Genomic DNA, 14,622 nt, shown 5'->3' with positions numbered 1-14,622 from the left:
TGTTTATGCATGGTTTGTTATGATAGAACAATATTTGTTAAAACTGAGATACAACTATTTGAAAATCTGCAATCTGAGGGTGCAAAAAAATCTAAATATTGAGGAAATCACTTATAAAGTTGTCCAAATGAAGCTCTTATCAATGCATATTACTAATCAAAAATTACGTTTTGATATATTTACTGTAGTAAATGTACAACAAATCTTCATGGAACATGATCTTTACTTAATATCCTAATGATTTTTGTCATAAAAGAAAAAAACGATCATTTTGATCCATACAATGTTTTGTTGGCTATTGCTACAAATATATCCGTGCTACTTATGACTGGTTTTGTTTTCCAGGGTCACATTTAACATGTATATTTTAGATTCTATCTAAAGTGTGGTGTTGTGTTATGGGTAAATCTACAGTATGTGCCCCTGAGAGTTCAGTCGAAGTTATAGTGTCCTGTGCATTTAAGACAGCTTGTTGATACAGAACGTTCGATGTTGCAAGCAGAGTTTTTCCATCGCTGTGTTTTTCAATCTGTGCTTTTGCCACTGCCTGTTGGCTTGCTGCAGGATTCTCTCTCTTCTCTCCTCTCTTCATGCTGAATTATTAAAAAGTGTTTTGATTCACTGAATGATTGTGAATCTGGGGCTGTGTCTCTCAGCAGCGCAGTCGCATAGCTTGTTTTTCGTTCTTCAGCTCCCCTGCTTTCCCGCACCCTGTTTAGTCACGAATCAGCTCTCTTTTTCAGCGAATTGCTACCTGTCGAATGGGGTAGGCGTTTTCCCTCCAAAGATATACCCTGATGTCTACCCCCTGACTGCATGCTGAGCTATTTCTATCTATCTACATTCAGGTCAGCCTATAGTGAGAAATAAATAAATAAAACAAACAAATAAATAAATAAAGTGCAAGAGAGAGAGAGAGAGATCTTTTCATTCCCAGAATGCACTGGGAACTGCTTCCAAAATGGCACAGGATGCTTAAGTACTATCCCCAGGGATGTAAAACTCCTTTCCAGACTTTCAATGAAAAAAGACTAGAAAATAGCCTCAAATATTCCTTGCTTTCCCTCTGTGAGATCTATATATCTGTTTCTCTCTCTCTCTTTCTCTATGTATATCAGGGGCGTTTCCTCTGAGGAGGCAAGGGAGGCAGTGCCTCCTCAAAATAAAACAATGACAGTATTACAAAATATAACATTAAAAAGTGTAGAAATCACACATTTTTCTAAAGAACCATCATCTAACAGCAGATAAAGTTACAGTGGGATTTTGCATCTCTCTCACCTCCCCTGAGCCCATTGAGTATTAACAGACTCCCTAAAGTGTGCGGTGAGTTTGGTGGGGGGTAATCGAGAATGAATGGGGATGATTGGATATGACTGGTTATATTCGGCTGTGATTGGTTCATGTTGTTCAGTTGTTCTTTAAATGTATAACTGTGCACATATCTTTATATAGATACTATTTGGGATTGTAAAAACATTTGTATTTGTTGCGTTCAACTGGCCCCCATGGACAACACCACCTGGCTGGTGGCCCCAGGTAATTTGAGTTTGAGACCCCTGGCCTGTGATCTTCCCTGAAATAATGCAGAATGCTGCCTTGAGTTTGATCAAAGCTGCTCACACAGTGATGTTATTTTTTGTTGTCTATGCTGCTCTCCATGCTTATGCTGTATTCACGTCCGCACAGGGAATAAAACAAGATCCCTGTAGACATTATGATGGCTAGTGTTAAACATAGATAACAGAATGTTTTTACTCACAGATGCTTGTACAATACATCATGAACTCAAAGCAAGTTGTTTGACAAGCAGACGCTGAATTGCATTCACTGACCAAATTAAACGCATCTGTCACGTAATGGGGAAGGAAAAAAGGCATGATGCGAGCAGCAGTGTTGTTTTATGAGAAGACTGGTGGCGGTATAGCGTTTCCTGATATTTCTCAAACATGGCCCGGGGCCCGTTCTATTGCATGAATATGAGGCAGTGATATGTCACGTTCTGTAGGAGTTCTCGAGGGGACAGAGAGAGTGTAGAGTATTCTCAGTCCAACCGATGACTTCACATGACAGACACAGGTTGTTTTAAAGAAAGAAGGATTTTAAAATATCAGTAAAGAGATTTTTTACTCTGACTTGGTCAGATATTTGCATGAACTGCCTACATTGCCACTGGCCCCATCATTTTTAGCACTTTTAGCATTATTCTATGCAAATATTCAGTGCCCTCCATAAATATTGGCACCCTTGGTAAATATGAGCAAAGGCGACTGTGAAAATAAATCTGCATCTGCATCGTTTATCTTTTTGATCTTTCATTCATAAAATTCACAAAATTCTTACCTTCCATTAGTACAAAAATTGAAAGAGTGTGGAAAATCACATTATGAAATAAATTTTATCCAATGCATGTTAGCCAAAATTATTGGCACCCCTAGAAATTCTAAAGAGTTAAATATTTCTTAAGTATATTTGTTCTTTTTAGCACACAAGGGTGACAAGGAACATGAAAATGTCCAGCTATGTTCCACAGGATTGTACATATAAAGAACACAAAGGCCCCTTAATCATCCATAATGAGAAGTAAAACCAAAGAATATAGTTCTGATGTGCAGAACAAGATTGTTGAACTTTACAAAATAAAAAGTGGCTGTAAGAAAATATTTAAAGCATTGAAAATCTCCATTTCCACCATCAGGGAAATAATTAAGATGTTCTAGTTAACTAAAGATGTTACAAAAGTGCCTGGAAGAGGATGTGTGTCTATATCGTCCTAATGCAAGGTTAGAAGAATAAGAGTGTGAGTGGCCAAAGACTCTCCAAGGATCACAGCTAAAGAATTGCCGAGATTAGTTGAGTCTTGCGGTCAGATAGACAAAAAAAAAAATAAAAAATAAAAATTCAAAGATCCATTACATCACCACATGTTGTTTGGGAGGGTTTCAAGAAAAATCCTCCTCAATAGCTAAAAACAAACTCCAGCATATTCAGTTGTCAGACACGACTGGAACTTCAAACGGGACTGGTTTCTGTGTTCAGATCAAACTAAAAAAAGAGCTTTTTGGCAGCAAACCCAGCAGATGGGTTAGGTGCAAACAGCGATTAAAAGTACCCTATGCGCATGGTTAAATATACTGTTGGATCTTTAATGTTGTGGGCCTATTTTTCTGCCAGAGGTCCTGGACATCTTGTTCAGATACATGACATCATGGATTCTATCAAATACCAAGAGGTAAAACCTGACTGCCTCTGTTAGAAATCTTATTATGGGCAGTGGTTGGATCTTCCATCAGGATCAAAATCAGCACAAAAATGTGTCACTGAGCAAAAAAATTAAGCTTCTGCCATGGCCATAGTTTCCTGACTTGAACCCTATAGAAAATGAATAGGGTGAACTGAAAAAGTACCAACATGGAGCTGGGAATCTGAAGGATCTGGAGTGATTCTTAATGAAGGAATGGTTTCTCCAGACTCATCAGGAAAAAGATGTTGCAATAATTGGGTGCCAGTAATTGTGGCCAACGTGAACTAGAGAAAAACATTTATTTCATAGATTTCCCCCCACTTAATTGTTTGACTTCAATGATAGGTTAGAAATTTGTGAATTTTTAAATGGAGGATCAAAAGGATAAACAATGCCGATTTATTTTCACAAGCACCATAATCATATTTACCAAGGGTGCCAATATTAGTGGAGGACACTGTATATTTCTATATTATTTTCTCAAATAAAAAACTAGTACTTTACCTTGTTACCTGTATTATTCATTCACCCTCATATTGTTCCAAACCTGTATGACTTTCTTTTTTTCTATTAAACACAAACGATATTTGGAAAAAATTTGACTTTTTTTCTTCATACAATGAAAGTAAGCAGGGTTAAATATTGTTTTAGACCCCACTGACCCTGCACTTATGTGTTGTCCAGCCTTTTATTTCCAATGAAAACACTGAGCTTTATCGGAGGCATTAAGGTCAATGATCCTGCTTTGCTCAGTCAATATAAATCCCCTCCCCTTGGGCCAGCCTTCACATTCTTGGAACTTCTATCACCCATCACTGTCTCCATTTACTAATCAAGCCTATCCATTCAGACACCATCTGCACTCGATAAAAGGGGGCATTTAACAAAACAAGGCTTTACTCTTCTTTTTGACGAAAAAACCCTGTGTGCTTCTATTCACCATTCATTTGGTGCTGCTCAGTGATTCTAGTGTCGTAGGACAGCAGTGGGCCTTATTCATCCCTGGAAGGAAGAGTCTTTGAGGGCTGGGTAGTCAAAACTGAGTCACAGATAGTGTCCAAACATCAATTGGAAATGGAGCTGTAATAATAGACATCTTGTCTTGCTTTAAAAGAGCCGATCGACTTATTGGTCAAGGCATCATTTGGTCATTAGCTTGACAGCTGTTTAATGTAATTTGAATTAAAGAAGCCACATTTATGATAGCATTTATTAGGGATTTGACAAATGCTATTTTGAATGAAGATTTTGCTCAGTCCCTAGCCATGTTAGCCCCGTTTTTGTCATTACATTTACATTTATTCATTTAGCAAGCACTTTTATGCAAAGTGACTGGCGAGAAACGACAAATGAAGAACATTACTAGCCATTTGTTATTGAAGATTTATTAAAATGTTCATTGATGGTCATTTAAAATGTGGAATGCATTGTAATGTTTTAAAATCTTGGACTATTTTTCAAAGCTCATGGATTTCAAATTGCATATGTCGGGGGGTCCCACACCAGCCAAGCATCTGCCATTGAAATGAATGGGAACGGATAGCTTTCTGCAGGTATTATAGACCTCCTTGTACTTTCCCTGTTAAAACAGATAGGTGCTGTATGACTAGAAAATAACAGCCCTGGGGTGTTTCCAACATGTCTGCCAAGTAAACTGACTTAACACTTAATGGGATTTGACTGAGTTAGTGTGAGAAATATCAAAATACATTAACAAACACTGACCTGTGGTCGATTGGATGTGCATGCAGGGGCTTCTACAGCCACGTGTTGAAAACTTTAAAGCAACCTGATCGGTGGTCTGTCTGATTGAAAGAGAGAGAACAAGAGAGAATGTCCTGCAGTAATACACTGATTTTTTTCCCCTCCTCACAGTCACACAGTCGTACACATTACAATCCAAACGCTTGTTTTGACATCTGACAACAACTGCAAATATCCAAGATGTCAAAAGACTCTGGAAGACCGTTATTTATTTTGAGTGCGTGAGCGAGAGAGTCAGCGAGATAGAGAAAGAGACGCGGTAGTAGAGTTTATCTTGGGGCACAGAAATAAATCAAGACTACAATGACTTTGCTGTCGTCACGGTCATATATACAATAGTAAAATATCACAGAACAAAAACTCTTTCTTCTGATCCTCCTTTGACAAAGATCTTACATGAGCTGAATAGCCTCTTTGATGTTTCCTGGGAGAAAAGATTAATAAGACGGGATGTGAAATACATTATTCAGTTCTCCCAAAATGCTTTACATGATACATTAGCATGCTAGGTAGCACCTTTATGTGTCTTGTATGTCTGTTGTTGCATTGGAAATATTTAACAGTCTATATTAGGGAACAATGGAAATTCTATCATTACTTACTCACCCTCATGTCGTTTCAAACCTGTATGACCTTCTTTTTTTCAGTTGAACATACACATAATGAACACAATACAATGAAAGGTAACTGGAGGCTAAATTGCTTTAGACTAGTGCTGTCAAATCGATGTACAGTCAACATTTCTCACATTATCACAGTTTATTCGCTCTAGTTTCGATATATATATATATATATATATATATATATATATATATATATTGTGACGAGTGTCTCTGGGCTCATCAGCGTCGCCCTGGCAACCAACACGCAACACCTGCACCTCCTCGTCAGCGGCCGATCGGTCCCAGCTGCCGCTCATCAGCCTGCAGCATAAGACGCCGCTGCTGCGTTCACTCAGACAGACTCACGTCTCACGCTGATCACACTGATGCTAACGTTCTCTCTTTTGTCACACAGAGGGCAGCGAGTGACCGACGGCCGCAGCACGCACGCCTGGACACCCCCTTCACGGACACGAGAACTTCACTAGAGCACCAGTTTGGATCGCACTGAGCACCGTTCATCACGTTTCATTTGCACAAGTATTCAATAAAATCCACCCTCCGGGGCTTTTGCACTGAGCTGCCTTGTTGTGTGATCTCTCAACCGTGACACCTGGTGGAGAATGCAGGCAACTGCATGAGAGATCACACACAAGTGTTTGCATTCACCCGCACTGAAAGACGTCTTTTTTTTCTGTTCACTCTTCTTTTAGAATCGGTCAGCGCGCTCTCTCTCCATGGAGACGACTGAATTATTACAACGCCTCACCGAAGTCACCGTCCGCCAGCAGCAGATCATGGAACATCTGGCTACTCGGCAGGGCAGGACCGAAGAGGAACTCGCCGCCCTCCGAGCCCAAGCTGCCTCACGCGTTCCATTACCTGATCCTCGGATGCAAGCAGCACGGCTGCTGCCAAAGATGACCGCGCAGGATGATGTGGAGGCTTATCTACAAATGTTTGAGTCCACCGCTCACCGCGAAGGCTGGGAACCGGACGACTGGGCTTCAGCGCTGGCGCCCCTCCTCACAGGCGAAGCTCAACGGGCGTTCTTCTCGCTGTCCCCAACAGCAGCCGGTGATTATAGAGAGGTGAAGAGAGAAATTCTCGCCAGATTGGGTCTGTCTCCTATTTGTGCGGCCCAACAGTTCTTCGAGTGGGAGTATAAAGCCCGGGTGCCAGCGCGAGCCCAGGCTGCCGAACTCGTCCGCTTGGCACAGCACTGGCTGCTTGAAGGAGAGCCCACCGCAGCCCAGGTAATGGAACGCGTGGTGGTCGATCGCCTCCAGCGAGCCCTGCCCCGAGTCCTTCGCCAAGCTGTCGGGATGAAAAACCCCACCACGGTCATGTCCCTTGTGGAGGCGATCGAGCTGGCGGACGCCATCCACCACCGGGAGGTCGGAGAGAGAGCGCCGCCGTTTCCCCGGAGGGTGGTCCAGGAGCGACGCACGCCGGAGGGCACCCCGCGCGCAGTTAGCAGGCCGACGGTTCCCTCGCCGATGGACGAGCCGATGCCCACCGCCGAGCCGACAACACCTCCGCGGACCTGGCTGGCGGGTTGCATCCTACATCAGCGCGTCCCGCCGGCGGCACCAGAAGCGGACGTCACCGTGAATGGAAAACCCGTGCGAGCGCTTCTGGATTCGGGCAGTGCGGTCACCCTCATACAAGCTCGGCTGTGCCCTCCCCGTCCCAACCAAAAGAGCCTGCTACCCATTACGTGTGTGCACGGAGATACCCAACAGGTCCCAGCTCGTCGTATCAACGTCGCTGCAGCTCATGGCAATTGGCCTGTGGAGGCTGGAATCATGGAGAATCTGCCGGTCTCACTGCTCCTCGGACGGGACTGGCCGGGGTTTGACCGCCTGCTCGCCGCTGCCGCCCAACCCGCCGGCCAGGAAGGGAACCGTCGTCGCCGCAGGCGGCCCCGAAGACCCCGCCGCCAACCGGCCCTGCTTGCCTCGGACAGCGGGAGAGATGGTGAGTCCCCCTCTCAAAATACTAACCTTTTCTATGATGTGTTTCGTCAGGCCAGTGAGGGGGGCTCATTCGCCAAGGAACAACGGGAGGACGACCGACTGAAACATTGCTGGGGACAAGTCCGCGCGGTGGATGACAAAGACGTCCTCCCACGGCCCCATCCTCTCCCGCATTTCATTGTCCGAAAGGGCCTGCTATACTGCGTCGCCCAGCGAAGGGGGGAGGAGAAGGAGTTACTGGTCGTCCCACGGACCAAAACGGAGGCCGTGTTAGAGCTCGCCCACTCCCACCCCATGGCCGGTCACCTGGGGGCTGCTAACACCGCACAACGGGTTCGAGACCGTTTTCACTGGCCCGGATTGGACGCGGAAGTGAAACGGTTTTGCCAGGCCTGTCCCACATGCCAGCGGACCGCGCCTAGAACTCCTCCCCCCAGTCCGCTCATCCCATTACCCATCATTGAGGTGCCCTTCGAGCGGATCGGACTGGATCTTGTGGGGCCGTTGCCTAAGTCTGCCCGTGGTCATGAGCACATCCTCGTCATCGTCGACTACGCCACCCGGTATCCGGAAGCAGTCCCCCTGCGGAAAGCAACAGCGAAGGCCATCGCCCAGGAGCTGTTTCTGTTGGCCAGCCGGGTGGGTATCCCATCAGAGATACTGACTGACCAGGGTACACCGTTCATGTCCCGGCTAATGGCAGACCTCTGCAGGCTGCTGCGGGTGAAACAGTTGAGGACAACAGTCTATCATCCGCAGACCGACGGGCTCGTGGAACGTTTTAATCAAACCCTCAAGCAGATGCTTCGGAGGGTAGCTGCCGAGGACAGACGCGACTGGGACCTGATGCTCCCGTATGTCCTGTTCGGGATCCGCGAAGTACCTCAGGCCTCAACTGGTTTCACCCCCTTCGAGCTCCTGTTCGGCCGCCAGCCACGGGGGCTGCTGGATGTCGCTCGGGAAGCCTGGGAGCAGCAGCAGCCTGCACCCCACCGCACGGTCATCGAGCACGTGAAGCAGATGAGGGAAAGGATCGACCGGGTCATGCCATTAGTCCGGGAACACCTCAGCAAGGCGCAGCAGGCCCAACAACGCCACTACAACCGGGCAGCCCAACCACGGGAATTCCAACCGGGAGACAGGGTGATGGTATTGGTCCCCACCTCCGCCTGCAAGTTCCTGGCGTCCTGGCAGGGCCCCTATACTGTGATGGAAAAGGTCGGACCAGTAACTTACCGACTACGGCAGCCTGGACGACGACGGACCGAACAGCTCTATCACATTAATCTCCTTAAGAGATGGCAAGGGACCAACGAGCAGATAGCCGCCCTCAGTCTCACCGATCCCGTGGTTGTCGACATGAATCCCCATCTGTCGGCTGCCCAGAAGACCGAGCTGCAACACCTGGTCAGTCAGTTCGAGGATGTGTTCTCCTCCCAGCCCGGGCAGACCAACGTCATCCAACATGACATCAAAACGCCCCCTGGAGTGATCGTCAGGCAACGGCCCTACAGAGTCCCAGAGGCTCGTCGGCAGGCTATCGAAGAGGAAATTCAACAGATGCTGAAGTTGGGGGTAATAGAACCATCTCGCAGCCCGTGGTCCAGCCCCATCGTGATGGTACCTAAGCCGGATGGCACCCTCCGCTTCTGCAACGACTTCCGCCGGCTGAACGAAGTCTCCGAATTCGACAGCTACCCCATGCCTCGGGTGGATGAGCTGTTGGACCGGCTGGGGAGGGCCCGGTACATCTCAACCCTCGACCTTACCAAAGGATATTGGCAAGTTCCGCTTACCCCCTCGGCAAAACCGAAGACGGCGTTCTCCACTCCCAGTGGACACTGGCAGTACCGGACCCTCCCCTTCGGCTTGCACGGAGCACCCGCCACCTTCCAGCGTATGATGGATATCCTCCTGAGGCCCCACCAAGCCTACGCGGCTGCATACCTGGACGACGTCGTCGTGCACTCCGAGGCATGGGATGAACACCTGGAACGTCTGCGGAGGGTGCTCTCGGAGCTCCGGCGGGCTGGACTAACCGCCAACCCCCGCAAATGCCACCTAGCGCTCTCCGAAGCGAAGTACCTGGGCTTCCAAGTCGGCCGCGGCCTCATCCGGCCCCAGGACAGGAAGGTAGAAGCGATACTCACCGCTCCCCAGCCTCAGACGAAGACCCAGGTACGAGCCTTTTTGGGGTTGGCGGGATACTATCGCTGTTTTATCCCCAACTTCTCCTCTCTAGCCGCCCCCCTGACAGACCTGACCAGGAAGGGGCAGCCCGAGAAGATTCGCTGGACGCCCGCCACAGAAGAGGCGTTCGCCGGACTCAAGACTGCCCTCACCTCAGCGCCGGTACTCCGTGCCCCGGACTTCCGCTGCCCCTTCCTGCTGCAGACGGATGCCTCCGATACCGGACTCGGGGCCGTACTATCGCAGATCCAGGAAGGTGAGGAGCATCCTATTATTTATATCAGCAGGAAGCTGTCCTCGGCTGAGAAGAACTACGCCGCCGTAGAGAAGGAGGCCCTGGCCATCAAGTGGGCAGTCCTGGAGCTGCGATATTACCTCCTCGGCCGCAAGTTCACCCTGGTGACCGACCACGCCCCCCTACAGTGGATGGCCCGCGCCAAGGACACCAACGCCAGGGTGACTCGCTGGTTCCTCGCGCTCCAGGACTTCCACTTCGAAGTCCGCCACCGCGCCGGGGCCGCCAACGCCAATGCAGATGGGCTCTCACGGATATGGACAGCTTTTGCAGGTCTGTCAGGGGTCATTCCCCACCCACCCCTTAATTCACCCCTACTGTCTCCATTCGTTCCCAGGACCAGAACGACGCTTAGGGGGGGGGGATGTGACGAGTGTCTCTGGGCTCATCAGCGTCGCCCTGGCAACCAACACGCAACACCTGCACCTCCTCGTCAGCGGCCGATCGGTCCCAGCTGCCGCTCATCAGCCTGCAGCATAAGACGCCGCTGCTGCGTTCACTCAGACAGACTCACGTCTCACGCTGATCACACTGATGCTAACGTTCTCTCTTTTGTCACACAGAGGGCAGCGAGTGACCGACGGCCGCAGCACGCACGCCTGGACACCCCCTTCACGGACACGAGAACTTCACTAGAGCACCAGTTTGGATCGCACTGAGCACCGTTCATCACGTTTCATTTGCACAAGTATTCAATAAAATCCACCCTCCGGGGCTTTTGCACTGAGCTGCCTTGTTGTGTGATCTCTCAACCGTGACAATATATATATATATATATATATATATATATAAAACGGTTAGTTCCATTCCTCAATTCTGATTGGTCAGCAGCTGTGTTTTATTCACGATACAGCACGGCTACGACCGATTCACTCAACGTTCTGTGTATCATTGAACTTCCTTAGCAACCACCCTTAGCAACGTAAACAAAGCTTTAGCAGTTAGGGACTACTTTTTACAGTGGAAGGAAGTTAATGATTTTACTTTATGAAAACGTACAACCTAATATATATAAATTAATATATATTTTTGATATTGATATTTTTATTGTGTGGTAACCATTTTATAAAAGCAATAAGGTACTTGAGGCCGTGCTGTATCGTGAATAAATCACGGCTGAAGGGGTTGCAGGCACTCCGCTTCGCGTCGTGCCTAACAACGCCCTTCAGCCGTGATTTATTCACGATACAGCACGGCCTCTCGTACCTTATTGCTTAAATATATAATGTTTGAATAATTTTTGGTTTGACTGTATATATTTAAGAAATATGTGTGATACAAATTTATATTTATGTATAATATAAATCATATATATGCAAATAAAATCATATATTAAAATGAATATATGTAGATGCAAATGTGTATTAAATATATATGTGTGTATGTATTTATATATGCATAAACAATATACACAGTACACACACATATATTATGTAAACACAAACCTTTACTTTTATTTTAGATGCATGATAAACATCATCTTCTTTGTTCCACAGAAAAAAAGTAAGTCATTCAGGTATGGAAAAGACATGTGAGTGAGTAAACTATGACAATATTTTCATTTTTAGGTGAACTACTTAGGTGAATTAACATTGTGCCTGCATTCTCCACCATTTTTTAGATTTATGTTTTCACTGAGCTCATTATAGTGCATTCCGGGATTGCCTTAGAATTTAGCCACGATTAAGTACTTTAGCACACAGTGTAAGCTGCCTACGTGGAATAGCACTCACATTGGGAGTGTACTCATAACACCTAAAAATGCTTCCTACGAAGGAAGCTCACTAGGTTATGGAGCAATGGTAATGTTTGTACGGTCCTGCTTGTTTACCCAACTTGGCCCCATTTCAAATTCACCAAATGCAGCCCTTCTCACCGCTGCTTCTTACCACTGCCTCTACCCTCCCAAAGACACATGTTTAAAAATAGCAGCTGTCACTGAGAAAGAAAGAAAAGAGGGATATAGCGGGAGACAAAAAAGAAAGGGGAGCGAACAAACACTTTTCAGATTCAAAGCAGCGCACAAGGTCCTTCTTCAACAATGGGAGCCCGCCTCACAAAACGGAAGGTTATACAAAGACGACCGACCCTCTAGGGACAATGCAGGTATTGTGAACAGCAAACGGCGCACGCGAGCATGTCCAGGACCCTGTAGTGCTGATTAATAGTGAAATGGCAGAGCGAAAGAGACACGCAGATGCCATGATGAAGTGTTGGCGCGTGTGGAAAGGGGCAGGCACCCTCACACATGCCGTGCCAGCGTGTGTGGCGATATCCTTGAAGCAGCAGGGGAACCGTGTCAACACCACACTACCATTAATCTGTTGATGACCTGACTCAGCCCATATAATGAATCAAAATGGCTCACTGTGTGTGTATGCGTATACCGACTGTGGCCCCCACTATAAACACATAAAAAGGTCTGAATGTCATTACATTAGATACATAATATCAAACCAAGTGGCATCTGCAAACAGTTGATAAAGACATTTACTTTCCACCCACTTAATTAAGATATTTAAAGAGAAAATGAAAATCCTTTACTGGCCCTCATGTCATTTCAAATCTGTACGACTTTCTTTTTTTGTGGAACACAAAGAAGATATTCTGAACAATGTCACAGTGTTTTTTTCTTTTCTTTTTGGCAGTGGCTACATGCAAATAGCAATAAATGCTGTTTACACTAAGTGTAAATAACTCGATGTGATAGTGATAGATTCTATTAACACTATATGTAAAAATAGCAGTATTTTCTTTGCAATTATATTAATTAGATGCTATTTATACTACTTAGTGCTAGTGGCAGATATTTGCACCTTAGTATTGTAGTACATTATAGAACAGTATGCAATTATAATAACGTTTTGAGTGTAAATTATAATTTTTATTAAAATTGTTAAATGGTTGCTGCCTTATGTGGGCAACTAAACCATCCCTACACAGACCCCTAACCGATAAACACCTGTGAGGCACTATATTTTCTAAGTTTTTGATTATTTCTGTCATTTTATTGAAAACAAATGTCTTTCTAATATGTGAAAAGGGAGAAGAATGAATTCAGCAAAAAGCGAATTCAAACTCGGGGTTGCACATTAAAAAATAAATATGACCTCACGTTGTGTCAATCGAGATTACACACTGCCTCCGAAACTTTCATCTGCCATAAAAAAAATTGGATCAGGTTCGATTTTCTGCATTTTCACATCCATAGCAAGCTGCCTGATTTGGGTCAATAAAGCCCTCCATATACCTACCCCCAACCCTAACCGATAAACACCCAAAAGGCACTTTATTTTCCATTTTTTGATTATTTACTGCATTTCCCTGTTAAAAAATCCAGCATATGCTGGTTAGGTATGTTTTATGGTTTGAGCTGGTCATGTGCTGGCCTTAAGCTGGTCCTTAACAGGAGCTAGTTGTTTAGGACCAGTTTAGGACCAGCTTAAACCATTTCATGACCAGCAAAGGACTAGCTCAAACCAGCAGCCATGCTTTAAAACATTTAACATTTCAACAAGGTTTATTGAAAATAAATGCCTTTCCGATTTGATATGTGATGTGAAAAGGAGAATATTGAATTTGGCAAAAGGCGGATTCGAACTCTGGTCGATTGCATCAAAAACCACTTACGCCACTAGAACCATTGTTTAACAGGCATCTTTTGTAATCTAGTCCAACCACATGTTGGTGAGCGGAGTTAAAATAGCACCTGCCAAGAAATTTTCGTACTTCAACTTACTTGTAACTTTTATTTCAGTGTTTTGAGCTCTTCATCTAAGATTTTGAATTTATTTTACAATTGTAATACAATTGTAATAAAGTACAGTGTTGTTCTTCTGCCTTTACCTGTACTGAAACAGCTGAGTATAGCCTCCCAAATCAGTCATTAGTTTCCATTACAGTTAGAATACTGCCTTGGAAGACAGCTACTTATGTAGGCAGCGATGCCTCTCGCTAGGTTTTGTTTTCAGGTCTGGCTGAATAACGTTTGCTGAAGATGTATGTGCATAATGGCTGGTCCGTCGTGGTACATGTTGTTGTTTGACGGTGGAACCACGTAACATTGTTTTTTGACAACAATACACGTTGCCATCTGTTTCTAAATACAACCACTGGCACTGTGCTGAGCAGATACAGGATGTTGTGACAATAAACAATTGAACAGTCATCATAACCAGCGACAAACAGGACAATGCTCTGTAAATGAGCCGTCAAGGGCTTTGAAGAAGGTTGTCTTGTGCTCCAAAGCTAATTTGAATGCAGCTAGAAATGACCGTAGGTGGAGCGATAACTCAGATGGGGTCGCCGTGTACGTTTCTCTCTCTATCTGAGGTTGTGACTGTGAGTGGGATGGCGCACTAGCAAACTTCCTATCGATAATTCAGTCTCAGAAAGAAGCCAAAAAGATGTAAGAGAAAGCAAAAGTCTTACTTCTCTGTTAAAGAGGTCAGACTCTGGATGACAAGGCCAGAAGCATGGATGTTTTCTCCTTGTTGCAGACAGCGCTTGCGTCTGTGTGGGTACCTGGCTGACCTTAGAGGATCAAGA

At 45.6% G+C, this 14,622-nt stretch overlaps 1 protein-coding gene across 1 annotated transcript in view; it reads left to right on the top strand.

Annotated features, from left to right (window-relative positions):
• rtn4rl1b (reticulon 4 receptor-like 1b) overlaps positions 1-14,622 on the top strand; it is a 183,819-nt gene that overhangs the window by 26,665 nt on the left and 142,532 nt on the right. The gene's annotated exons all lie outside the window — the stretch shown is intronic.

Source organism: Garra rufa, chromosome 14 (genome assembly GCF_049309525.1).
Source record: "Garra rufa chromosome 14, GarRuf1.0, whole genome shotgun sequence".
NCBI lineage: Eukaryota > Metazoa > Chordata > Actinopteri > Cypriniformes > Cyprinidae > Garra > Garra rufa.
This window is presented reverse-complemented; position numbering and strand designations above follow the sequence as displayed.